The following is a 25,946-nucleotide window of genomic DNA, read 5'->3' as shown; positions in this document are numbered from 1 at the left end:
TTATGTTCTAATTGAGGAGCTGATGGACTAGTCTTCTGGTCACCGGCTCCTGCATCAGCAGTCATTTTATATTTTAACAAGAGAGAGAACTATGTAATAAGAGAGGGTACTGTGAATAAAGAAAATAACATGAATACGCTATGTAAGAGACAGTACATAGCAGCAGAAGAAGCTATATAATAAGGGACGGCACCATATATAACTACAGAGGATGGTACGTAATAAGGGACTGTGCTATACATAATAAGGTTACATTCCGGTATCTGTGCACAATGTCGGTGTGCTACCCGCTTTTACAGACATATTGAACATGTTCTATTCTGATCCTCAAAATCAGATCAAAACAGGACATTCTCTGACCCTCACCGATCTCACTCTCAGATCCATGATTTTCATGGATATGTGAATGAACCTATAAAACTCTACAAGTCGATGTACCATCCAATAAAAAAAACTGGAAGCTACGGACATTTCACACAAATGTAGACTATAAGATTTTACAGATAACATTAATACTCCAACTCATACAGAACAGATACAGAATAACATTTACATCCAGGCACTTACCGCTGATGTCTCGTCTAATAAGAGAAGTTTTCTGCTGTTTCTTCTCCATCTGGTCAGACCTACATGTCGACATTTCCCAGCCACGACTCGTCTTGTCACGATGATCGTCACAGCCCTGAAAATAACAAAGTCACATACAGTACATTGTATACATAATTGTGCCTGCCCTGTGAATACAGATATGTACCCCACCATTAAAAATATGAAGCGATAAGAAGCACTGTGTCCCCCATTAACTATAATCTCTGCCTCCCAATAATATAAATTATTCACTCTCTGTGAGGCCGGAGTCACACTACAGAGAGATACGGCAGAGTCTCGCAGGTTAAAAACAAGCTCTGGCACCGGCACTCCGGAGCGGAGCATGTGGCTCCATGTATTGCTGTGCGGCCGCACACTCTGCTCTGGAGTGCCGGTGCCAGAGCTTGGTTTTAACCTACGAGACTCGGCCATATCTCGCTGTGTGTGATCCCGGCCTGACTCTCCCCAATTAGCTGTAAGGCTCTGTACACACATAAAATACAGTTGGTACGGAAAGTATTCAGACCCCTTTAAATTTTTCACTCTTTGTTTCACTGCAGCCATTTGGTAAATTCAAAAAAGTTCATTTTTTTCTCATGAATGTACACTCTGCACCCCATGTTGACTGAAAAAAAGCAGAAATGTAGACATTTTTGCAAATTATTAAAAAAGAAATACTGAAATATCACATGGTCATAATTATTCAGACCCTTTGCCCAGACACTCATATTTAAGTCATACGCTGTCCATTTCCTTGTGATCCTCCTTGAGATGGTTCTACTCCTTCATTGGAGTCCAACTGTGTTTAATTAAACTGATAGGACTTGATTTGGAAAGTTACACACCTGTCTATATAAGATCTCACAGCTCACAGTGCATGTCAGACCATATGAGAATCATGAGGTCAAAGGAACTAGCCAAGGAGCTAAGAGACAGAATTGTGGCAAGGCACAGATCTGACCAAGGTTACAACAAAATTTGCAGTACTCAAGGTTCCTAAGAGCACAATGGCTTCCATAATCCTTAAATTGAAGAAGTTTGGGACCACCAGAAGTCTTCCTAGACCTGACTGTCCAGCCAAATTGAGCAATCGTGGGAAAAAAGCCTTGATGAAAGAGGTAAATAAGAACCCCAAGATCACTGTGGCTGAGCTCCAGAGATGCAGTACACTCCCTGACAGAAGTTATGTCGCTTATCCATGTTATGTAAATAAAAGCCTATAACCTGACGTTAAATTCATCCATTGGTTGTATAAATTATTATTTTGAAAGCTGAAACCCTCCGAAATGTGGTTTCGGTTAAGAAAATAAATTGGCATCAATGCAGAAATATTGATCGGTTAATGGACACAGAATGGTCAGATTTTGGCAAGACAAAAGATTTGTCGCCTGGTCATATAATGCATCCAATCCTAGTTTACATCCTCACCTGTGCTCAGTAAATGATCATTTAATTAGTGTGTGTGTATAAAAAGAAACCCAGCACCCCAGACCTTCACTTGAACTGCAACTTGAGCTGTGACAACATGCCAAAAATCCACCCTGCAACCAAAGCCTGGATTATCAAGATGCTGAAGACCAGATCCACTGCAGAGGAGGCTGGCACCTTTAATGTGTCTCAGCGTCAAGTACAAAGAATTAAAAAAAGATTTGAAGAGACTGGAGATGTGTTTGACAAACCCAGGTCCGATAGACCCCGCAAGACAACTACTCAGGAGGAACGTTTATTGGTTTTCTTTAATCAGATAATTTTTATTGAACAGTAAGAATAATACAAGTATATTGCATTACTGTTTATATTAAACATGTATAGTTTTTTTAGAACATTCAACCCCAACCCAAACTCCAACCCCCCTCCCTTCCAACCTTTAGAGACCTGTCGTGAGCCGCCACAATTTCCAGCATCGTGCAAAAATGAAGATGATGTTCCAATAACCCTCCCAGGGGACCCTAAGGCCCAAACGCTCAGATATAGCCCCTTAATTTGAGTCAGTCCATGGATTCCACAACCCGTGGTAGAGGTTCATCTTATTTCTCTTGAAATAAATGCTTTTCTCCAAAGCATGAATATGGTCCACTTGTACCAGAAAGTCTCTTCTCGTTGGTGGTTCCTCCCTTATCCAGTGTTACACACACCGCTCTCCCGCGGCGCTGTTCTCACCACTCTAGCGCTGCGCTCCGGCATCCTCGTCCCACTGCTGCGCCTCTGCGTCGTGGTTCTCACCGCTCCAGCGCTGCACTCCTCCGCTCTCGGTCCGCCGCTGCTGCGTCCGAGTCTGCACGCTCTTCCGCCTTCCCTGCACTTCCGGTGGCCAGGTCCATAGCAGGTATCCTGTCTCTGCGCAGGCGTTCTAGCCTCCCTCCTGGACGCAGGTCTAGCCTCCCTGCTACCGCTTCCTGAGGTCATGGGGTTCCCTCAACCAATCCTGTTCCAGCGTCTACTATTTAAGGTAGCTCTTCCTGCTTCCTGGTGCCTGATTGTTTTAGCACCTTGCTATTACGTTTGGCCCACCGTTTGTTTTCCTGCCTCTTGGCCCGAACTCTGTGCCCTTCCGTGCTACCTTCCCTTTTACTCCTCGTCCTCCTTGTTATTTACCTTTGTCCCAGTTCTTCCGTTCCTATTGTGTTCCTTGGTTTTGTTTTCTGTTTTCTTCCCTCAGGTCCGCTCCTCTCCTGCCTTCCAGTCCTCAGGTCCTTCCGCTACCTCCCGGAGTCTCCTTCCATACCCAGCCTCTGTGCTCTCTCTTCCTGGAGCCGTCCCTGCTGGTATCTCACCGTGGGTAAGTGACCTCTGGGCTTGCTCCTTGCGGTCCCTGTATAGGGGTTGTTCTCTCCTAGGCCGCTCGCCCAGGGGTAGGTCTCCCCATGGTCCAGAGGGTCCACTCTTGTCTCCTTTAGCTCGCTACATTACAATCAGGCCATGGACCCCGCTGGTACCCCTTTTTCGGCCCAGAAAGAGCTAACCCATTTGCGCGATAACCAACAGCGCATAATGGCTTTCTTGAAATCTATGGAGTCTCGCCTCACGTCGATTCAATCTACTGACCCAGTTAACGCCGCCCAATTAGCTAGCCTTCAACAAGAGCTTGCCCAACAACGCGATACCCAGTCCCGCATGCTGAGTTATATGGCCTCTATTGATGACCATTTATTTAATCTTCAGTCTGCCCCAGCTGTGGTCGCGCAAGCCCCTCCCCTAGATTCCAGTTCTCCGTCCACCGCTCACCCTCCTCCTCGATTAGGAAAACCTCCCAGGTACTCCGGCGATCCTAAACTCTGTAGGGGATTTTTAAATCAATGCCGCCTCCACTTTGAGCTTCTGCCACTTCAGTATCCATCTGACCGGGTGAGAGTGGCGTTCATAGTGTCTCATCTAGAGGGAGAGGCATTAGCCTGGGTGAATCCTTTATGGGAGCGTGACGATCCCGTTGTCTGCCATCTGGATGAGTTTCTTGAGACCTTTCGGAAGGTCTTCGATGAGCCCGGACGTTTAGCCTCTACGACGGAGTCTCTCTTTAATTTACGTCAGGGATCTTCTTCTGTAGGACAATATGCCATCCGCTTCCGTACTCTGGCCTCAGAGTTAGGGTGGAACAACGAAGCTCTTGTGGGTGCTTTTTGGCGGGGCTTGTCCAGTCGTATTAAAGACGAGCTCGCCAGTCGTGACACTCCCACTACCCTTGAGGACCTTATCTCTCTCGCCACCCGGATTGACCTCCGTTTCCAGGAGCGTTCGCGGGAGTCTGCTCGAGAGAGGAGACCAATGCCTGTATCTTCTACCCTCCGTTTGCCCAGTTCTCCTCGTGCTCCCGTTTCTGTTCCTCCTTCTGTCCCAACCTCCGAACCTATGCAAGTGGATCGAGTTAAAATGGCGGAACAACGCCGCAAGGAGAGGCGCACCCAGGGTCTCTGCTTCTATTGTGGTAGTGCTACCCATTTACTCCGCAGTTGTCCTGACAGACCGGAAAGCTCTTCCGCCTAGGCCAGGTAAGAGAGGCCTCCCTAGGTGCTCACGTTTCCTCTCTACCTCTGACTCTTTCCATTCTTTTTATCTCTAACCAGCATCAATCTTCCGAAGTGGCGTATGTGGATTTTGGAGCGGCAGGCAATTTTATCAGTCTTGAAGCGGTTCGGAGGCTTCGCGTACCTGTAATCTCTTTGGACACCCCCCGCTTAATCGCCTCTGTGGATGGAAGACCCTTACAAGACGCTATTTCTCTCATCTCTGAAGAGGTGGAGATACAAATTGGGGCCCTTCATCGCGAGAGGATCACTTTTTATGTTCTGCCTAACCTCTCCTATGCCTTCCTGCTGGGTCTTCCTTGGCTTCGTCTACATGAGCCTACATTGAGTTGGCGCACAGGAGACGTACTTCGATGGGGTCCTTCGTGCCATGAACGCTGTCTTCAATCTGTTTGTCCAGTTTCTCGTACCCAGCCTGCTGAAGTTCCTGATGGATTACCTTCCCCTTACTGGTCTTTCGCTGACGTCTTCAACAAGCGAGAGGCAGAAAACCTTCCTCCTCATCGTACCTACGATTGTCCTGTGGAGCTTCTCCCCGGTCGTTCTCCTCCTAGGGGAAGAATTTACCCGCTTTCCGCTGCTGAGACCAAATCTATGTCCGAGTACATACAAGAGAACCTAGCTAAGGGTTTCATCCGGAAATCCTCCTCCCCTGCTGGAGCAGGGTTCTTCTTTGTGAAGAAGAAGGACGGTTCCTTAAGACCTTGTATAGACTATCGGGGACTAAACAGCATCACGATCAAGAATCGGTATCCTCTGCCCCTTATACCGGAGCTCTTCGATCGCCTCCGAGGCGCCCGTATTTTTACTAAGCTAGATTTACGTGGCGTGTTGTGAATTTGGATTCTGGGCTCCCCCGGTGGCTACTGGTGGAATTGAACTGGTGTCTTCATCTTCTCTGTTCACCTGTTTCCATCAAGATGTGGGAGTCGCTATATAACCTTGCTGCTCTGTTAGTTGCTTGCCGGTCTCCAATGTTATCAGAAGCCTCTCTGTGCTTGTTCCTGCTCCTAGACAACTACTAGATAAGTTGGACTCTTGTCCATGTTTGTTTTTGCATTTTTGTTCCAGTTCACAGCTGTAGTTTCGTTACTGTGTCTGGAAAGCTCTTGTGAACAGGAATTGCCACTCTGGTGTTATGAGTTAATGCCAGAGTTTTAAAGTAATTTCTGGATGGTGTTTTGATAGAGTTTTTAGCTGACCATGAAAGTGTCCTTTCTGTCTTCTGCTATGTAGTAAGTGGACCTCAAATTTGCTAAACCTATTTTCATACTACGTTTGTTATTTCATCTTGATTCACCGCCAATACATGTGGGGGGCCTCTGTCTCCTTTCGGGGTATTTCTCTAGAGGTGAGCTAGGACTAATATTTTCCTCTGCTAGCTTTATTTAGTCCTCCGGCTGGTGCTGGGCATCTAGAATCAACGTAGGCATGCTACCCGGCCACTGCTAGTTGTGCGTTAGGTTTAGTTCATGGTCAGCTCAGTTTCCATCTTCCAAGAGCTAGTTCCTATATATGCTGATGCTATGATCTCTTGCCATTGAGATCATGACAGTTTGACCGGCCCACTAAAGGGTTAAAATCCTTGGCTGAGAAAGGAGAGAAATAAGTAGTCTGCTGAAATTTTTTTTTTTCTCTCCTTTGAATGGCTCTGTGTTCACCTGTTTGCAATGGATCTTCAGAGTGTAACTGCAGGTTTGAATAATCTCGCCACGAAGGTACAAAATTTGCAAGATTTTGTTTGTCATGCACCTGTATCTGAGCCGAGAATTCCTTTGCCGGAATTTTTCTCGGGGAATAGATCTGGGTTTCAGAATTTTCGAAATAATTGCAAATTATTTTTGTCCCTGAAATCTCGCTCTGCCGGAGATCCTGCACAGCAGGTCAGGATTGTGATTTCCTTGCTCCGGGGCGACCCTCAAGACTGGGCTTTTTCATTGACACCAGGGGATCCTGCGTTGCTCAATGTGGATGCGTTTTTTCTGGCCTTGGGGTTGCTTTATGACGAACCTCATTTGGAGCTTCAGGCAGAAAAAACTTTGATGTCCCTATCTCAGGGGCAAGATGAAGCGGAAATTTACTGCCAAAGATTCCGTAAATGGTCTGTGCTTACTCAGTGGAATGAGTGCGCCCTGGCGGCGACTTTCAGAGAGGGTCTCTCTGATGCCATTAAGGATGTTATGGTGGGGTTCCCTGTGCCTGCGGGTCTGAATAAGTCCATGACAATGGCTATTCAGATCGATAGGCGTTTGCGGGAGCGCAAACCAGTGCACCATCTGGCGGTGTCCACTGAGAAATCGCCAGAGAGTATGCAGTGTGATAGAATTCTGTCCCGAAGCGAGCGGCAGAATTTTAGACGGAAAAATGGGTTGTGTTTCTATTGTGGTGATTCTACTCATGTTATATCAGCATGCTCTAAGCGTACTAAGAAGCTTGATAAGTCTGTTTCCATTTGCACCTTACCGTCTAAGTTTATTCTATCTGTGACCCTGATTTGCTCTTTGTCATCTATTACCACGGACGCCTATGTCGACTCTGGCGCCGCTTTGAGTCTTATGGATTGGTCCTTTGCCAAACGCTGTGGGTATGATTTAGAGCCTTTGGAGACTCCTATTCCTCTGAAGGGGATTGACTCCACCCCATTGGCTAATAATAAACCACAATACTGGACACAAGTAACTATGCGTATTAATCCGGATCACCAGGAGATTATTCGCTTTCTGGTGCTGTATAATCTACATGATGATTTGGTGCTAGGATTGCCTTGGCTGCAATCTCACAACCCAGTCCTCGACTGGAAAGCTATGTCTGTGTTGAGCTGGGGATGTAAGGGGGCTCATGGGGATGTACCTGTGGTTTCCATTTCATCATCTATTCCCTCTGAAATTCCTGAGTTCCTGTCTGACTATCGTGACGTCTTTGAAGAATCCAAGCTTGGTTCGTTACCTCCGCACCGAGAGTGCGATTGTGCCATAGATTTAATCCCGGGTAGTAAATACCCAAAGGGTCGTTTATTTAATCTGTCTGTGCCTGAACATGCTGCTATGCGTGAATATATAAAGGAGTCCTTGGAAAAGGGACATATTCGTCCATCGTCATCTCCCTTAGGAGCCGGTTTTTTCTTTGTGTCAAAAAAAGACGGCTCTTTGAGACCATGTATTGATTATCGGCTTTTGAATAAAATCACTGTTAAATATCAATACCCATTGCCGTTGCTGACTGATCTGTTTGCTCGCATAAAGGGGGCCAAGTGGTTCTCTAAGATTGACCTTCGTGGGGCGTATAATTTGGTGCGAATCAGGCAGGGGGATGAGTGGAAAACCGCATTTAATACGCCCGAGGGCCACTTTGAGTATTTAGTGATGCCTTTTGGTCTTTCAAATGCTCCGTCAGTTTTCCAGTCCTTTATGCATGATATTTTTCGCGATTATTTGGATAAATTTATGATTGTGTATCTGGATGATATTCTGATTTTTTCGGATGACTGGGACTCTCATGTCCAGCAAGTCAGGAGGGTTTTTCAGGTTTTGCGGTCTAATTCTTTGTGTGTGAAGGGTTCTAAGTGTGTTTTTGGGGTACAGAGGATTTCCTTTTTGGGATATATTTTTTCCCCCTCTTCCATTGAAATGGATCCTGTCAAGGTTCAAGCTATTTGTGATTGGACGCAGCCCTCTTCTCTTAAGAGTCTTCAGAAATTTTTGGGCTTTGCTAACTTTTATCGTCGATTTATTGCTGGTTTTTCGGATATTGCTAAGCCATTGACCGATTTGACTAAGAAGGGTGCTGATGTTGCTGATTGGTCCCCTGATGCTGTGGAGGCCTTTCGGGAGCTTAAGCGCCGTTTTTCCTCTGCCCCTGTGTTGCGTCAGCCTGATGTTGCTCTACCTTTTCAGGTTGAGGTCGACGCTTCTGAGATCGGAGCTGGGGCAGTGTTGTCGCAGAAAAGTTCTGACTGCTCCGTGATGAGGCCTTGTGCCTTCTTTTCCCGTAAATTTTCGCCCGCTGAGCGGAATTATGATGTTGGGAATCGGGAGCTTTTGGCCATGAAGTGGGCTTTTGAGGAGTGGCGCCATTGGCTTGAGGGGGCCAGACATCAGGTGGTGGTATTGACTGACCACAAAAATTTGGTTTATCTTGAGACCGCCAGGCGCCTGAATCCTAGACAGGCGCGCTGGTCATTATTTTTCTCTCGGTTTAATTTTGTGGTGTCATACCTACCGGGTTCTAAGAATGTTAAGGCGGATGCCCTTTCTAGGAGTTTTGAGCCTGACTCGCCTGGTAACTCTGAGCCCACAGGTATCCTTAAGGATGGAGTGGTATTGTCAGCCGTTTCTCCAGACCTGCGGCGGGCCTTGCAGGAGTTTCAGGCGGATAGACCTGATCGTTGCCCACCTGATAAACTGTTTGTTCCTGATGATTGGACCAGTAGAGTCATCTCTGAGGTTCCTTCTTCTGCGTTGGCAGGTCATCCTGGCATTTTTGGTACCAGGGATTTGGTGGCAAGGTCCTTCTGGTGGCCTTCCCTGTCACGAGATGTGCGAGGCTTTGTGCAGTCTTGTGACGTTTGTGCTCGGGCCAAGCCTTGTTGTTCTCGGGCTAGTGGATTGTTGTTGCCCTTGCCTATTCCTAAGAGGCCTTGGACGCACATCTCGATGGATTTTATTTCAGATCTGCCTGTTTCTCAGAAGATGTCTGTCATCTGGGTGGTGTGTGACCGTTTCTCTAAGATGGTCCATTTGGTTCCTCTGCCCAAGTTGCCTTCTTCTTCCGAGTTGGTTCCTCTGTTTTTTCAAAATGTTGTTCGTTTGCATGGTATTCCTGAGAATATCGTTTCTGACAGAGGGAACCAATTCGTGTCTAGATTTTGGCGGGCATTCTGTGCTAGGATGGGCATAGATTTATCTTTTTCGTCCGCTTTCCATCCTCAGACGAATGGCCAGACTGAGCGGATTAATCAGACCCTGGAGACATATCTGAGGTGTTTTGTGTCTGCTGACCAGGATGATTGGGTTGCTTTTTTGCCATTGGCGGAGTTCGCTCTCAATAATCGGGCCAGCTCTGCCACTTTGGTGTCCCCGTTTTTCTGTAATTCGGGGTTTCATCCTCGATTTTCCTCTGGTCAGGTGGAATCTTCGGATTGTCCTGGAGTGGATGCTGTGGTGGAGAGATTGCATCAGATCTGGGGGCAGGTGGTGGACAATTTGAGGTTGTCCCAGGAGAAGACTCAGCTTTTTGCTAACCGCCGTCGTCGTGTTGGTCCTCGTCTTCGTGTTGGGGACTTGGTGTGGTTGTCTTCTCGTTTTGTCCCTATGAGGGTCTCTTCTCCTAAGTTTAAGCCTCGGTTCATCGGCCCGTATAAGATATTGGAGATTCTTAACCCTGTTTCCTTCCGTTTGGACCTCCCTGCATCCTTTTCTATTCATAACGTTTTTCATCGGTCATTATTGCGCAGGTATGAGGTACCGGTTGTGCCTTCCGTTGAGCCTCCTGCTCCGGTGTTGGTTGAGGGTGAGTTGGAGTACGTTGTGGAGAAAATCTTGGACTCTCGTGTTTCCAGACGGAGACTCCAGTATCTGGTCAAGTGGAAGGGATACGGCCAGGAGGATAATTCTTGGGTGAATGCATCTGATGTTCATGCCTCTGATCTGGTTCGTGCCTTTCATAGGGCCCATCCTGATCGCCCTGGTGGTTCTGGTGAGGGTTCGGTGCCCCCTCCTTGAGGGGGGGGTACTGTTGTGAATTTGGATTCTGGGCTCCCCCGGTGGCTACTGGTGGAATTGAACTGGTGTCTTCATCTTCTCTGTTCACCTGTTTCCATCAAGATGTGGGAGTCGCTATATAACCTTGCTGCTCTGTTAGTTGCTTGCCGGTCTCCAATGTTATCAGAAGCCTCTCTGTGCTTGTTCCTGCTCCTAGACAACTACTAGATAAGTTGGACTCTTGTCCATGTTTGTTTTTGCATTTTTGTTCCAGTTCACAGCTGTAGTTTCGTTACTGTGTCTGGAAAGCTCTTGTGAACAGGAATTGCCACTCTGGTGTTATGAGTTAATGCCAGAGTTTTAAAGTAATTTCTGGATGGTGTTTTGATAGAGTTTTTAGCTGACCATGAAAGTGTCCTTTCTGTCTTCTGCTATGTAGTAAGTGGACCTCAAATTTGCTAAACCTATTTTCATACTACGTTTGTTATTTCATCTTGATTCACCGCCAATACATGTGGGGGGCCTCTGTCTCCTTTCGGGGTATTTCTCTAGAGGTGAGCTAGGACTAATATTTTCCTCTGCTAGCTTTATTTAGTCCTCCGGCTGGTGCTGGGCATCTAGAATCAACGTAGGCATGCTACCCGGCCACTGCTAGTTGTGCGTTAGGTTTAGTTCATGGTCAGCTCAGTTTCCATCTTCCAAGAGCTAGTTCCTATATATGCTGATGCTATGATCTCTTGCCATTGAGATCATGACAGTGGCGCTTATAATTTGGTCCGGATCCGCTCTGGCGATGAGTGGAAGACCGCCTTTAACACCCGGGATGGACATTATGAGTATTTAGTTATGCCTTTCGGTCTCTGCAATGCTCCCGCGGTTTTCCAAGAGTTCGTCAACGACGTGTTCCGGGATCTTCTTTACTCTTGTGTTTTGGTATATCTGGACGACATCCTTGTTTTTTCTTCTGATCTTCCGTCACATCGCAGGAGCGTTCGCGAGGTCTTACAACGCTTAAGAGATAATCTCTTGTATGCCAAGATTGAGAAATGCCTATTTGAGCAAACCTCTTTGCCTTTCCTTGGATACATTGTTTCTGACTCCGGTTTTAAGATGGACCCTGAGAAAGTGAATGCCATTTTAAACTGGCCGCGGCCCTGCGGAGTGAAAGCCATCCAACGCTTCATCGGATTCGCCAACTACTACAGGCAGTTCATCCCGCATTTCTCCTCCATAATCCGTCCTCTCTCTTTTCTCACTCGCAAGAGTTCCTGCTCCAAGGATTGGTCTCCTGAGGCCGAGGAGTCCTTTGTTCGACTTAAGAAATCTTTTTCTTCTGCCCCAGTCTTGCATCACCCGGAGGTGAACAAGCCTTTTATTTTGGAAGTTGACGCCTCCTCTACCGGGGCCGGAGCAGTGCTCTCTCAAAAGACCCCGGAGGGTCTAACGGCTCCATGCCGCTTCTTCTCTAAAGCCTTCTCTTCCGCTGAATGAAACTACACTATTGGAGATCGTGAACTGCTGACTATTAAACTGGCCTTGGAGGAGTGGAGGTATCTTCTAGAGGGCTCGGTTCATCCATTTGTTATCTTCTCCGATCACAAGAATCTTACTTATCTGCAGACTGCGCAAAGATTAAATCCTCGTCAAGCTAGATGGTCTTTGTTTTTTGCTCGCTTTGAATTCGAACTTCGTTTTCGGCCCGGCAACAAAAACATAAGAGCTGACGCCCTGTCCAGGTCTTTCCAGTCATCCGATGCCATAGAGGAGCCTGCTTACATCATTGACCCTACTAAAATGGTCACCGTTGCTCCTTTACGGATGTTTCAGCCTCCTCCGGGTAAGACTCTTGTCTTGGATGCTGACACGAAGAGGGTCTTATCTTGGGGCCATTCTTCTAAATTGGCTGGTCATGCCGGTACTAGAAAGACGTTTCTTCTCATCTCACGATACTATTGGTGGCCTACCTTACGTCAAGACGTAAAAGACTTCGTAGCCTCTTGTCCTTCTTGTGCCAGAAACAAGGTACCCAGATGACTACCGCTTGGAAATCTCCTTCCGCTTCCTGTTCCGTCCGCCCCATGGCAACACATCGCAATGGACTTCATCACCGATCTACCTTGCTCTTCTGCCTGCACGGTCATCCTCGTTGTTGTGGACCGATTCTCTAAGATGGCTCACTTCATCCCTTTGTCCGGTCTACCTTCAGCCCCCGAATTAGCAAACATTTTTATTCTTAACATTTTCAAATTCCATGGTCTCCCTCAGCACATCGTGTCAGACAGAGGGGTTCAATTTACTTCCCGCTTCTGGAGAGCCTTGTGCAAACTTCTAAAGGTGAATCTGGACTTCTCTTCCTCTTATCACCCTCAAACTAACGGTCAAGCAGAACGCACTAACCAGACTCTGGCTGTCTGGGTCAAACTACTTCCTTGGGCGGAGTTTGCCTATAACAACCATTCCAGCGAGTCCTCTGCAAAGTCTCCATTTTTTATTGTTTTCGGACGGCATCCGAGTGTTCCTTTACCGGTTTCTCCTGCCTCTGGTGTTCCTGCAGCTGACTCTATGGCTCTCGACTTTTCTTCCATCTGGGGTGAGGTCAAACAGACGCTAAATCAAGCTTCGTCCAGAATGAAAAAACAAGCAGACAAGAGGCGTTTAGACTCTTCTCCTTTCTCCCCTGGTGATAAGGTCTGGCTTTCTTCAAAGTTCATCAGACTCAAGATTCCTTCCTACAAGCTGGGTCCACGTTTCATCGGTCCTTTTGAGATTCTACGTCGGGTCAACGATGTCGCCTACAAGCTGAAATTGCCTGCCTCGCTCCGAATACCCAATACGTTTCATGTCTCTCTCCTCAAACCAGCCGTCTTTAACCGTTTTCATTCCCCCTCTTGTACCTCTTCTCTACCAGCCAGCACGGACAATATTTTCGAAGTTAGGGACATTCTGGCTGTTAAAAAGGTTCGGGGTAAAGAGTTTTTTTTGGTGGACTGGAGGGGGTTTGGTCCGGAGGAGAGGTCCTGGGAACCCTTGGAGAACATTGATGCCCCTCGTATTCTTAATAAATTTTTTGCTACTCTTCGTAAAGGGGGGTGTAAGAGGAGGGGTACTGTTACACACACCGCTCTCCCGCGGCGCTGTTCTCACCACTCTAGCGCTGCGCTCCGGCATCCTCGTCCCACTGCTGCGCCTCTGCGTCGCGGTTCTCACCGCTCCAGCGCTGCACTCCTCCGCTCTCGGTCCGCCGCTGCTGCGTCCGAGTCTGCACGCTCTTCCGCCTTCCCTGCACTTCCGGTGGCCAGGTCCGTAGCAGGTATCCTGTCTCTGCGCAGGCGTTCTAGCCTCCCTCCTGGACGCAGGTCTAGCCTCCCTGCTACCGCTTCCTGAGGTCATGGGGTTCCCTCAACCAATCCTGTTCCAGCGTCTACTATTTAAGGTAGCTCTTCCTGCTTCCTGGTGCCTGATTGTTTTAGCACCTTGCTATTACGTTTGGCCCACCGTTTGTTTTCCTGCCTCTTGGCCCGAACTCTGTGCCCTTCCGTGCTACCTTCCCTTTTACTCCTCGTCCTCCTTGTTATTTACCTTTGTCCCAGTTCTTCCGTTCCTATTGTGTTCCTTGGTTTTGTTTTCTGTTTTCTTCCCTCAGGTCCGCTCCTCTCCTGCCTTCCAGTCCTCAGGTCCTTCCGCTACCTCCCGGAGTCTCCTTCCATACCCAGCCTCTGTTCTCTCTCTTCCTGGAGCCGTCCCTGCTGGTATCTCACCGTGGGTAAGTGACCTCTGGGCTTGCTCCTTGCGGTCCCTGTATAGGGGTCGTTCTCTCCTAGGCCGCTCGCCCAGGGGTAGGTCTCCCCACGGTCCAGAGGGTCCACTCTTGTCTCCTTTAGCTCGCTACATTCAGAACTTGGCAATTAGCTTCCGTGCACTAAATAATAATCTAGCAATAGCTATTTTGTACATATTATCAGTTACAATCTCTTCCACATAGCCTAGAATACATACTAAAGGATCTCGTGGTATAGTACAGTTACATATCAATTCGACTCTATTTAACACCACAATCCAAAAGGAGGATAGCCTGGGACATTGCCACATCATGTGGAGAATACCCGCCTCAGACTGCGAACATCTAGGGCATTCTGAATTTGGTCTCAGTCCAGCTTTGAATAACATATCTGGAGTTCTATAGGCCCTATGAATAACAAATAATTGTGACAACCTCCCAGGTTCACTTATAGAGATCTTGGGTACATATTCCAATATTGAGTCCCATCGGTCATTGTCAATCACCCCCAGTTCATTTTCCCATTTCCCTCTGGCTCTGATAGGATGCCTATCTAGAAAAGAATAAAGAAGATATTTGTATATTCCCGAAATCACCCCCTTCGTGCCACCACCCATAAGAATAAAGTCCAACTTGAGATCTATTTGCACCACTATGGGTCCTCTTTTCCACTGTGCCAGAAATGCATGAGAGATGCGGCTATATTGATAGAACTTAGAACTTGGCAATTGAAATTCCTCCTGCAGTTCCTCAAAATTCTTGATTTTACCCTGGTTCGGAAGTTGCCCCATCCGAGAAATACCGGCCTCTTTCCAAATATGAAATCCCGACATCTGTCTGAACTCTTGTAGATATCTATTATTCCAGATAGGTGAAAATCTAGTAAGAGCACTCACCCCCCTTATATCCTTTACTTTATCCCAAACCTTATGAATAAGTCTAATAGTACAAAATGTGGAACCCTTCTCCTGGAAATGTCCACCCTCGAGACCCTCACACAATACCTTCGGCCCAATCAGTGTCCTCAGACAACAGGGTATCCGCGCCCTCCCAGACTCCTCTCCCCATCCCCTAAAATGTTGACACTGTGACGCTAAGAAGTATAGCCAAGGATTAGGGAGTGCCAAACCACCCTCCGTCTTGGGCCTTTGTAGGGTTTCTTGTTTAAATCTTGGGCTCTTTCCTCCCCAAATCAATTCACCAAACAAGGATCTAATCCCACGAAATCTATTCTGCGGTATCCAAATGGGAGAGTTATGTAGCACATAAAGAAGTTGAGGCATCACTATCATCTTTATGAGATTCACCCTGCCAACCACCGACAGATGTAATTTTTTCCATGCCTGGATTTTAGTACGTATTCTCCGCAAAAGCGGTCCCAAATTCAAAGCAGGTCAAAGGGAGAGCGATCTGAATCCCCAAATATTTAAATTTATTGACTATGCTCAACTTTGTAGAAGTATTCCTCACTACACTACCTCCATTATCCCCATCTATCAACATCATATGAGATTTATCCCAATTAATCCTTAGGCCCAAATACCCCTCAAATTCCTCAATTATAGCTTCCGCCTTGTACAGGGTCCTCTCCGAGTCCTCCAAGAAAAGCAAAATGTCATCGGCGTACAAAGCTACTTTATCTTCTGTATCCCCGTACATAAAACCTCTCACCTCCTGAGAGCCTCTTATTTTGGCAGCAAGCGGCAAAGAGCAGTGGGGACAGCGGACACCACTGTCTGGTGCCCCTGGACAAAGAAAAGCTCTCCGAGAGGGTATTATTAACTCTAATTCTTGCCACTGGAGAAGAGTACAGCAACCGCACCCATGAGATGAATTTAGGCCCAAACCCTAACCGTTCCAGCACCGACCACAAGTAATTCCACTCCACGCAATCAAAGGCTTTATGGGCATCCAAGGATACCACTGCTCTCTTGCCAGCATTATCAGAGGGAATTTGCATATTTAAATACAGCCTTCTCAAATTGAGTGCCGTTGATTTATTGGGCATAAAGCCTGACTGGTCTGGGTGAATTAGTTTATCAATCACTCGGTTCAGCCTATTGGCCAAGGCCTTTGCCAAAATCTTTATGTCCGCCGTTAGAAGTGAAATTGGTCTATAAGACACTGGCAGCTGTAAGTCCTTGTCGGCTTTAGGGATGACCACAACAATGGCCTCTCTCATTGACGAAGGCAACTCCCCCCTCTCCAATGACCTTGGAGCACCCCCATGTTAAGAGCAATGGGGTACTCGGCACCGGGTCTATCTCTCGGTTCTGGGGATGTCACGGTGGCCTGACCCAGTCCGTGGGCCTTCTGAGGGGCGTCCAATTAAAGGTGAAGTTTGTCTGGTGTTCGTGATGCCACCTGTGTTATTCGGTCAGGGTGACCGACGCTGCTAGGGGTCCGCTGGGGTGATGGAATGGCAGCTAGATGGTATACCTTTCCACAGGTGAAGTATGTCCCCAGGGCTCCCCAGATGTGTAGGTGGTGATGGTGGACGTAAGGCACAATGAATAATGAGGACACAAGGTTGCAGTCTCTTTACCTTTTACTGAAGACTTCAGGGTCCACAGTCCAGAGTACTGTTCACAGGGCAGGCAGAGTCTGGCCGGTCCGAAGGCACATCCAGACTTCCCTTATACAGGTGGAAATCAGTAGCCTTCCTACTAGCGCCTGTGTGTTGTAGTACCTCCCTGCTGAGCACCACGGGATATTCCTCACAACTTTCGTGGATGTTTCTGATGTTCTCTCTCTGTCCCCCAGATGGTATGGATAGGACAACCCGTATGTCGGGGTAGGCCTGGAGCTTATTTATAGGGACCATAGAGATGCCCCTCTCCCACAATTTGCCTCCGGGTCTTCATAGGTATTAAGGTCGGGCAGCCAACTTGGAATTAACTGTCCTGTCGGTCTCTGAAGTAATGCATAGAGCCAATTACTCCCTCGGTGTTCCGGCCACCGGCTATGTGCCTCGGAAGGAGGCTGCCGATCTCGGGGCAGGACTCCTCCCGGTATTTTCTCCTTGTGCTGTGACTTCGTTGCTCACTCTCCACAATGTACTTCGCTTCGTGTCCTTTCTTAGGATGCTGCCACAATAGAGTGCAGGCGCAGCTCCGTAATGTTCTACCTCGTGCTTGACCTCTGTCTGCAGCTCAGATGTTCCTTCTCCTTTCCCTGTCTGCCTGACAGGTTCCCTCTGGGTCTAACCCAGGTAGCTCCCGACTCGATGTTATCGGGTCAAAGCCCAGTCTGCTTCTCTCTGACTTCCTATCCAACCCACCAGTTTTACCCGTGTGTAAGGAGTGCCCTAATAGATAGAAGCAAAGCTCCCCCTGGTGGACTGGAGTGTGAAGTGTAGTGTGTGACTGTGATACCTGACAAGGTGAACTCCTTTAGTACCATCAGACGTAATATCACTCCCCCTGGTGGAAGAGCGACATTACTGCAACGACCAGGACACTGGGGCACAGCACTTCCCCCCCCCCCCCCCCGTTAAATCCAGTACTCCGGGACTGGGAAAAGAAGAACAACAATACATGTTAGCAAAAGACATACAACATTTTTGGAATGCTGTAAACAAATTAATTTAACAGTGCTTCCCTTTATGGGAGGTGAGGACACTTGAACATTACAAACAAGAACATATTTACATAGTGCATAAGGCAATTAAGCAACAGTTATTAGCTATCTATGAAACACAATTACCCATACAGGTATTCTATTTACTAAGTGCAAATACGAAACAGTATTTTTCCTTTAAAGGCCAGTACCATCTATACTATAAAACTTCAAAGTGCAAATCAATATGCTATTCTTCTTTCACTTTCACGTATGCAGAACTATCTGTCTACCCCTACGGGCCTACTGCATTTTTCTTTAGCTTACTCTCATAAAACCTAATAATTACTTTAACTTCAATTTTATTCAAAATACATCATTAAACATTTTCTATACTTGGCTACATACTACTACTATGTAAGAACAGTATTACTATCTAACTATTTAAGGCAACATTATCATTTTTGAGCAAAGTGCAACAACTAACATTCCCTTTAAGAGGAAACCAAGTCTTTTCTGAGGTAGTGCAAACAAATTATTTGCTAGTCAGTTTAAAGCAAGAACTTTCACGCTGTAATCAGGAACAGTCTCTTCAAAAAGCTCTTCTTTGTAAAACCAGTAGGAAGCACCTTTAAGAAGGTGCGAACTATGTACAGCAACAGTTTGTGATCATGCGCAGTTCATGATTCTGCAGTTCTTTAAAGATGAGAAAACTTGTGCAAAAACATAAAACAACAGGGATCCTGGGTCAACAAAGGGATCCCTTTAAGAGTTAACCCTAGATGGGTTTTAGCAGCAGAAAACAGGGAAAACAAACAGTTAACTATTTACAGTTTTCGGTTCTCCGAGGTTTATTAGTGCTCTGTGGGTGGTACCGGTGGAGGCAGCCCGACTGGGTTTCGGCTACCACTAGGTACCACGTAGAGTGCATCTGCACTCCGGATAGGGGTCTGCGTACTCACAGTTCTTTGCTCCACTAAGGCAGCAGCACATCTAGAGCACAGAACATCAAGTGCCCTTTCAGGAATGGCGGCTGTTGTTGTTTCCCTCACCTGGCCAGATGAGGGCTTTGTTGGGCAATGTGGAGCCTCTGGTGACAACAGCTCTGAGTCTTTAGGTAGCGATGGCAGGGAGTCGATGGGCAATAGGAGGGTCTCGTCGGTGGCCGGGGCAGGTTTGGATCGCTTACCTGCCGCCGCCGCGTCTCCAGTGCCGGTCTCCTCCACTGCAGGCGGCGGCTCCGTCAGCTGGCTGCGCTGCTGCTCCTGGACGCTGGCAGCTGCGCGGTACCAGGATTTCCGGAGTTGGCGGCACAGCTCCTCGACTTCCGCGCCGAGGACCTCCGGGTTCATACATGGTGGCGGGGCCTCTTCTACTTCCGGTTGGCGAACAGCACTGCAGGTATTCTCCCCCTCCTCCTCTTCTGGAGGGCGGTTCCTTCTTCCTCCACCATCCCAGACTAGGAGGTGGATTCCTTTGGTTGATGGGCATATTTTTCTGACATAGTAGTATCTGTGAGGGGCTGGCTCCACTTTCGCGCCGTTCTTCCAGGCTACGCCCACAATGACACGCCCCACACCTCCTGCACACCGCATGGTGCTGTAATGGCGGCGGTTTTGGCGGGAATTTTTGGCGGTCTTTGGCAATACACAGTCCTTAAGTAAATCACAGTTCCAACACAGTTCTTAGGCACACATGACCTGATTCTTCAGGCTTAAGTAGATCCTGTTCGTGACGCCAAGATTTGGAGCGCCCCCACGTTAAGGGCAATGGGGTACTCGGCACCGGGTCTATCTCTCTCGGTTCTGGGGATGTCACGGTGGCCTGACCCAGTCCGTGGCCCTTCTGAGGGGCATCCAATTAAAGGTGAAGTTTATCTGGTGTTCGTGATGCCACCTGTGGTATTCAGTCAGGGTGACCGACGCTGCTAGGGGTCCGCTGGGGTGATGGAATGGCAGTTAGATGGTATACCTTCCCACATGTGAAGTATGTCCCAAGGGCTCCCCAGATGTGTAGGTGGTGATGGTGGACGTTGTAAGGCGCAATGAATAACGAGGACACAAGGTTGCAGTCTCTTTACCTTTTACTAAAGACTTCAGGGTCCACAGTCCAAAGTACCATTCACAGGGCAGGCAGAGTCCGGCCGGTCCGAAGGCACATCCAGAGTTCCCTTATACAGGTGGAAATCAGTAGCCATCCTACTAGCGCCTGTGTGTTGTAGTACCTCCCTGCTGAGCACCACGGGATAGTCCTCACAACTTTCGTGGATGTTTCTGATGTTCTCTCTCTCTGTCCCCCAGATGGAATGGATAGGACAACCCGTATGATGGGGTAGGCCTGGAGCTTATTTATAGGGACCCTAGAGACGCCTCTCTCTGTTATGGTTCTCAATGGCAAGAGAACATAGCCCAGCAAACATAAGAACTAGCTCTTGGAAGGATGGAAACTAAACTGACCATGAACTAAACCTGCCGCACAACTAACAGTAGCCGGGTAGCGTAGCCTGCGTTTTATCCCTAGACGCCCAGCGCCGGCCGGAGGACTAACTAATCCTGGCAGAGGAAAATATAGTCCTGGCTCACCTCTAGAGAAATTTCCCCGAAAGGCAGACAGAGGCCCCCACAAATATTGGCGGTGATTTTAGATGAAATGACAAACGTAGTATGAAAATAGGTTTAGCAAAATTGAGGTCCGCTTACTAGATAGCAGGAAGACAGAAAGGGCACTTTCATGGTCAGCTGAAAACCCTATCAAAACACCATCCTGAAATTACTTTAAGACTCTAGTATTAACTCATAACATCAGAGTGGCAATTTCAGATCACAAGAGCTTTCCAGACACAGAAACGAAACTACAGCTGTGAACTGGAACAAAATGCAAAAACAAACAAGGACTAAGTCCAACTTAGCTGGGAGTTGTCTAGCAGCAGGAACATGCACAGAAAGGCTTCTGATTACAATGTTGACCGGCATGGAAGTGACAGAGGAGCAAGGTTAAATAGCGACTCCCACATCCTGATGGAAACAGGTGAACAGAGAGGATGATGCACACCAGTTCAATTCCACCAGTGGCCACCGGGGGAGCCCAAAATCCAATTTCACAACAGTACCCCCCCCTCAAGGAGGGGGCACCGAACCCTCACCAGAACCACCAGGGCAATCAGGATGAGCCCTATGAAAGGCACGAACCAAATCGGAGGCATGAACATCAGAGGCAGTCACCCAAGAATTATCCTCCTGACCGTATCCCTTCCATTTGACCAGATACTGGAGTTTCCGTCTGGAAACACGGGAGTCCAAGATTTTTTCCACAACGTACTCCAACTCGCCCTCAACCAACACCGGAGCAGGAGGCTCAACGGAAGGCACAACCGGTACCTCATACCTGCGCAATAATGACCGATGAAAAACATTATGAATAGAAAAAGATGCAGGGAGGTCCAAACGGAAGGACACAGGGTTAAGAATCTCCAATATCTTGTACGGGCCGATGAACCGAGGCTTAAACTTGGGAGAAGAAACCCTCATAGGGACAAAACGAGAAGACAACCACACCAAGTCCCCAACACAAAGCCGAGGACCAACCCGACGCCGGCGGTTGGCAAAAAGCTGAGTCTTCTCCTGGGACAACTTCAAATTGTCCACTACCTGCCCCCAAATCTGATGCAACCTCTCCACCACAGCATCCACTCCAGGACAATCCGAAGATTCCACCTGACCAGAAGAAAATCGAGGATGAAACCCCGAATTACAGAAAAAGGGAGACACCAAGGTGGCAGAGCTGGCCCGATTATTGAGGGCAAACTCCGCTAAAGGCAAAAAAGCAACCCAATCATCCTGATCTGCAGACACAAAACACCTCAAATATGTCTCCAAGGTCTGATTCGTCCGCTCGGTCTGGCCATTAGTCTGAGGATGGAAAGCAGACGAGAAAGACAAATCTATGCCCATCCTAGCACAGAATGCTCGCCAAAATCTAGACACGAATTGGGTACCTCTGTCAGAAACGATATTCTCCGGAATACCATGCAAACGGACCACATTTTGAAAAAACAAAGGAACCAACTCGGAAGAAGAAGGCAACTTAGGCAGGGGAACCAAATGGACCATCTTAGAGAAACGATCACACACCACCCAGATGACAGACATCTTCTGAGAAACAGGAAGATCCGAAATAAAATCCATCGAGATGTGCGTCCAGGGCCTCTTCGGGATAGGCAAGGGCAACAACAATCCACTAGCCCGAGAACAACAAGGCTTGGCCCGAGCACAAACGTCACAAGACTGCACGAAGCCGCGCACATCTCGAGACAGGGAAGGCCACCAGAAGGACCTTGCCACCAAATCCCTGGTACCAAAGATTCCAGGATGACCTGCCAACGCAGAAGAATGAACCTCAGAAATGACTTTACTGGTCCAATCATCAGGAACAAACAGTCTACCAGGTGGGCAACGATCAGGTCTATCCGCCTGAAACTCCTGCAAGGCCCGCCGCAGGTCTGGAGAAACGGCAGACAATATCACTCCATCCTTAAGGATACCTGTAGGTTCAGAATTACCAGGGGAATCAGGCTCAAAACTCCTAGAAAGGGCATCCGCCTTAACATTCTTAGAACCCGGCAGGTAGGACACCACAAAATTAAACCGAGAGAAAAACAACGACCAGCGCGCCTGTCTAGGATTCAGGCGTCTGGCGGACTCAAGATAAATTAGATTTTTGTGGTCAGTCAATACCACCACCTGATGTCTAGCCCCCTCAAGCCAATGACGCCACTCCTCAAAAGCCCACTTCATGGCCAAAAGCTCCCGATTCCCAACATCATAATTCCGCTCGGCGGGCGAAAATTTACGCGAGAAAAAAGCACAAGGTCTCATCACGGAGCAATCGGAACTTCTCTGCGACAAAACCGCCCCAGCTCCGATTTCAGAAGCGTCGACCTCAACCTGAAAAGGAAGAGCAACATCAGGCTGACGCAACACAGGGGCGGAAGAAAAGCGGCGCTTAAGCTCCCGAAAGGCCTCCACAGCAGCAGGGGACCAATCAGCAACATCAGCACCCTTCTTAGTCAAATCAGTCAATGGCTTAACAACATCAGAAAAACCAGCAATAAATCGACGATAAAAGTTAGCAAAGCCCAAAAATTTCTGAAGACTCTTAAGAGAAGAGGGTTGCGTCCAATCACAAATAGCCTGAACCTTGACAGGATCCATCTCGATGGAAGAGGGGGAAAAAATATATCCCAAAAAGGAAATCTTTTGAACCCCAAAAACGCACTTAGAACCCTTCACACACAAGGAATTAGACCGCAAAACCTGAAAAACCCTCCTGACCTGCTGGACATGAGAGTCCCAGTCATCCGAAAAAATCAAAATATCATCCAGATACACAATCATAAATTTATCCAAATAATCACGGAAAATGTCATGCATAAAGGACTGAAAGACTGAAGGGGCATTTGAAAGACCAAAAGGCATCACCAAATACTCAAAGTGGCCCTCGGGCGTATTAAATGCGGTTTTCCACTCATCCCCCTGCTTAATTCGCACCAAATTATACGCCCCACGAAGATCTATCTTAGAGAACCACTTGGCCCCCTTTATGCGAGCAAACAAATCAGTCAGCAGTGGCAACGGATATTGATATTTAACCGTGATTTTATTCAAAAGCCGATAATCAATGCACGGCCTCAAAGAGCCATCTTTCTTAGCCACAAAGAAAAAACCGGCTCCTAAGGGAGATGACGAAGGACGAATATGTCCCTTTTCCAAGGACTCCTTTATATATTCTCGCATAGCAGCATGTTCAGGCACAGACAGATTAAATAAACGACCCTTAGGGTATTTACTACCCGGAATCAAATCTATGGCACAATCGCACTCCCGGTGCGGAGGTAATGAACCAAGCTTAGGTTCTTCAAAAACGTCACGATATTCAGTCAAGAATTCAGGAATCTCAGAGGATATAGATGATGAAATGGAAACCACAGGTACGTCCCCATGCGTCCCCTTACATCCCCAGCTTAACACAGACATAGCTTTCCAGTCAAGGACTGGGTTATGAGATTGCAGCCATGGCAATCCAAGCACCAACACATCATGTAGGTTATACAGCACAAGAAAGCGAATAATCTCCTGGTGATCCGGATTAATCCGCATAGTTACTTGTGTCCAGTATTGTGGTTTATTGCTAGCCAATGGGGTGGAGTCAATCCCCTTCAGGGGTATAGGAGTTTCAAGAGGCTCCAAATCATACCCACAGCGTTTGGCAAAGGACCAATCCATAAGACTCAAAGCGGCGCCAGAGTCGACATAGGCATCCGCGGTAATAGATGATAAAGAACAAATCAGGGTCACAGATAGAATAAACTTAGACTGTAAAGTGCCAATTGAAACAGACTTATCAAGCTTCTTAGTACGCTTAGAGCATGCTGATATAACATGAGTTGAATCACCGCAATAGAAGCACAACCCATTTTTTCGTCTAAAATTCTGCCGTTCACTTCTGGACAGAATTCTATCACATTGCATATTCTCTGGCGTCTTCTCAGTAGACACTGCCAAATGGTGCACAGGTTTGCGCTCCCGCAGACGCCTATCGATCTGGATAGCCATTGTCATGGACTCATTCAGACCCGCAGGCACAGGGAACCCCACCATAACATCCTTAATGGCATCAGAGAGACCCTCTCTGAAATTCGCCGCCAGGGCGCACTCATTCCACTGAGTAAGCACAGCCCATTTACGGAATTTCTGGCAGTATATTTCAGCTTCGTCTTGCCCCTGAGATAGGGACATCAAGGCCTTTTCCGCCTGAAGTTCTAACTGAGGTTCCTCATAAAGCAACCCCAAGGCCAGAAAAAACGCATCCACATTGAGCAACGCAGGATCCCCTGGAGCCAATGCAAAAGCCCAATCCTGAGGGTCGCCCCGGAGCAAAGAAATCACAATCCTGACCTGCTGAGCAGGATCTCCAGCAGAGCGAGATTTCAGGGACAAAAACAACTTGCAATTATTTTTGAAATTTTGAAAGCAAGATCTATTCCCCGAGAAAAATTCAGGCAAAGGAATTCTAGGTTCAGATATAGGAACATGAACAACAAAATCTTGTAAATTTTGAACTTTCGTGGTGAGATTATTCAAACCTGCAGCTAAACTCTGAATATCCATTTTAAACAGGTGAACACAGAGCCATTCCAGGATTAGAAGGAGAGAGAGAGAGAAAGGCTGCAATATAGGCAGACTTGCAAGAGATTCAATTACAAGCACACTCAGAACTGAAAAAAAAAAAAAAAATCTTCAGCAGACTTCTCTTTTCTCTCCTTTCTCTGTCAATTAATTTAACCCTTGTTGGGCCGGTCAAACTGTTATGGTTCTCAATGGCAAGAGAACGTAGCCCAGCAAACATAAGAACTAGCTCTTGGAAGGATGGAAACTAAACTGACCATGAACTAAACCTGCCGCACAACTAACAGTAGCCGGGTAGCGTAGCCTGCGTTTTATCCCTAGACGCCCAGCGCCGGCCGGAGGACTAACTAATCCTGGCAGAGGAAAATATAGTCCTGGCTCACCTCTAGAGAAATTTCCCCGAAAGGCAGACAGAGGCCCCCACAAATATTGGCGGTGATTTTAGATGAAATGACAAACGTAGTATGAAAAATAGGTTTAGCAAAATTGAGGTCCGCTTACTAGATAGCAGGAAGACAGAAAGGGCACTTTCATGGTCAGCTGAAAACCCTATCAAAACACCATCCTGAAATTACTTTAAGACTCTAGTATTAACTCATAACATCAGAGTGGCAATTTCAGATCACAAGAGCTTTCCAGACACAGAAACGAAACTACAGCTGTGAACTGGAACAAAATGCAAAAACAAACAAGGACTAAGTCCAACTTAGCTGGGAGTTGTCTAGCAGCAGGAACATGCACAGAAAGGCTTCTGATTACAATGTTGACCGGCATGGAAGTGACAGAGGAGCAAGGTTAAATAGCGACTCCCACATCCTGATGGAAACAGGTGAACAGAGAGGATGATGCACACCAGTTCAATTCCACCAGTGGCCACCGGGGGAGCCCAAAATCCAATTTCACAACACCTCTCCCACAGTTTGCCTCCGGGTCTTCATAGGTATTAAGGTCGGGCAGCCAACTTGGAATTAACTGTCCTGCCGGTCTCTGAAGTAATGCATAGAGCCAATTACTCCCTCGGTGTTCCGGCCTCGGAAGGAGGCTGCCAATCTCGGGGCAGGACTCCCCCCGGTATTATCTCCTTGTGCTGTGACTTTGTTGCTCACTCTCCACAATA

At 47.5% G+C, this 25,946-nt stretch overlaps 1 protein-coding gene across 4 annotated transcripts in view; it reads right to left on the bottom strand.

The window, feature by feature from the left end:
• Nucleotides 1-25,946, bottom strand: part of FGF1 (fibroblast growth factor 1) — a 308,763-nt gene that overhangs the window by 194,017 nt on the left and 88,800 nt on the right. Inside the window, exon 2 of one of the 4 annotated variants that reach the window (XM_077265843.1) lies at nucleotides 568-682. The exons of the other annotated variants lie outside the window; for them this stretch is intronic. The gene's annotated coding sequence lies outside the window, so the exon portion shown is untranslated. The remainder of the gene's footprint in view (nucleotides 1-567; nucleotides 683-25,946) is intronic. 4 annotated transcript variants of the gene reach the window in all.

The sequence above is a fragment of the Ranitomeya variabilis genome, chromosome 5, assembly GCF_051348905.1.
Source record: "Ranitomeya variabilis isolate aRanVar5 chromosome 5, aRanVar5.hap1, whole genome shotgun sequence".
Classification (NCBI taxonomy): domain Eukaryota; kingdom Metazoa; phylum Chordata; class Amphibia; order Anura; family Dendrobatidae; genus Ranitomeya; species Ranitomeya variabilis.
The sequence above is the reverse complement of the archived record's forward strand: the minus strand, read 5'-3'. Positions and strand labels throughout refer to the sequence as shown.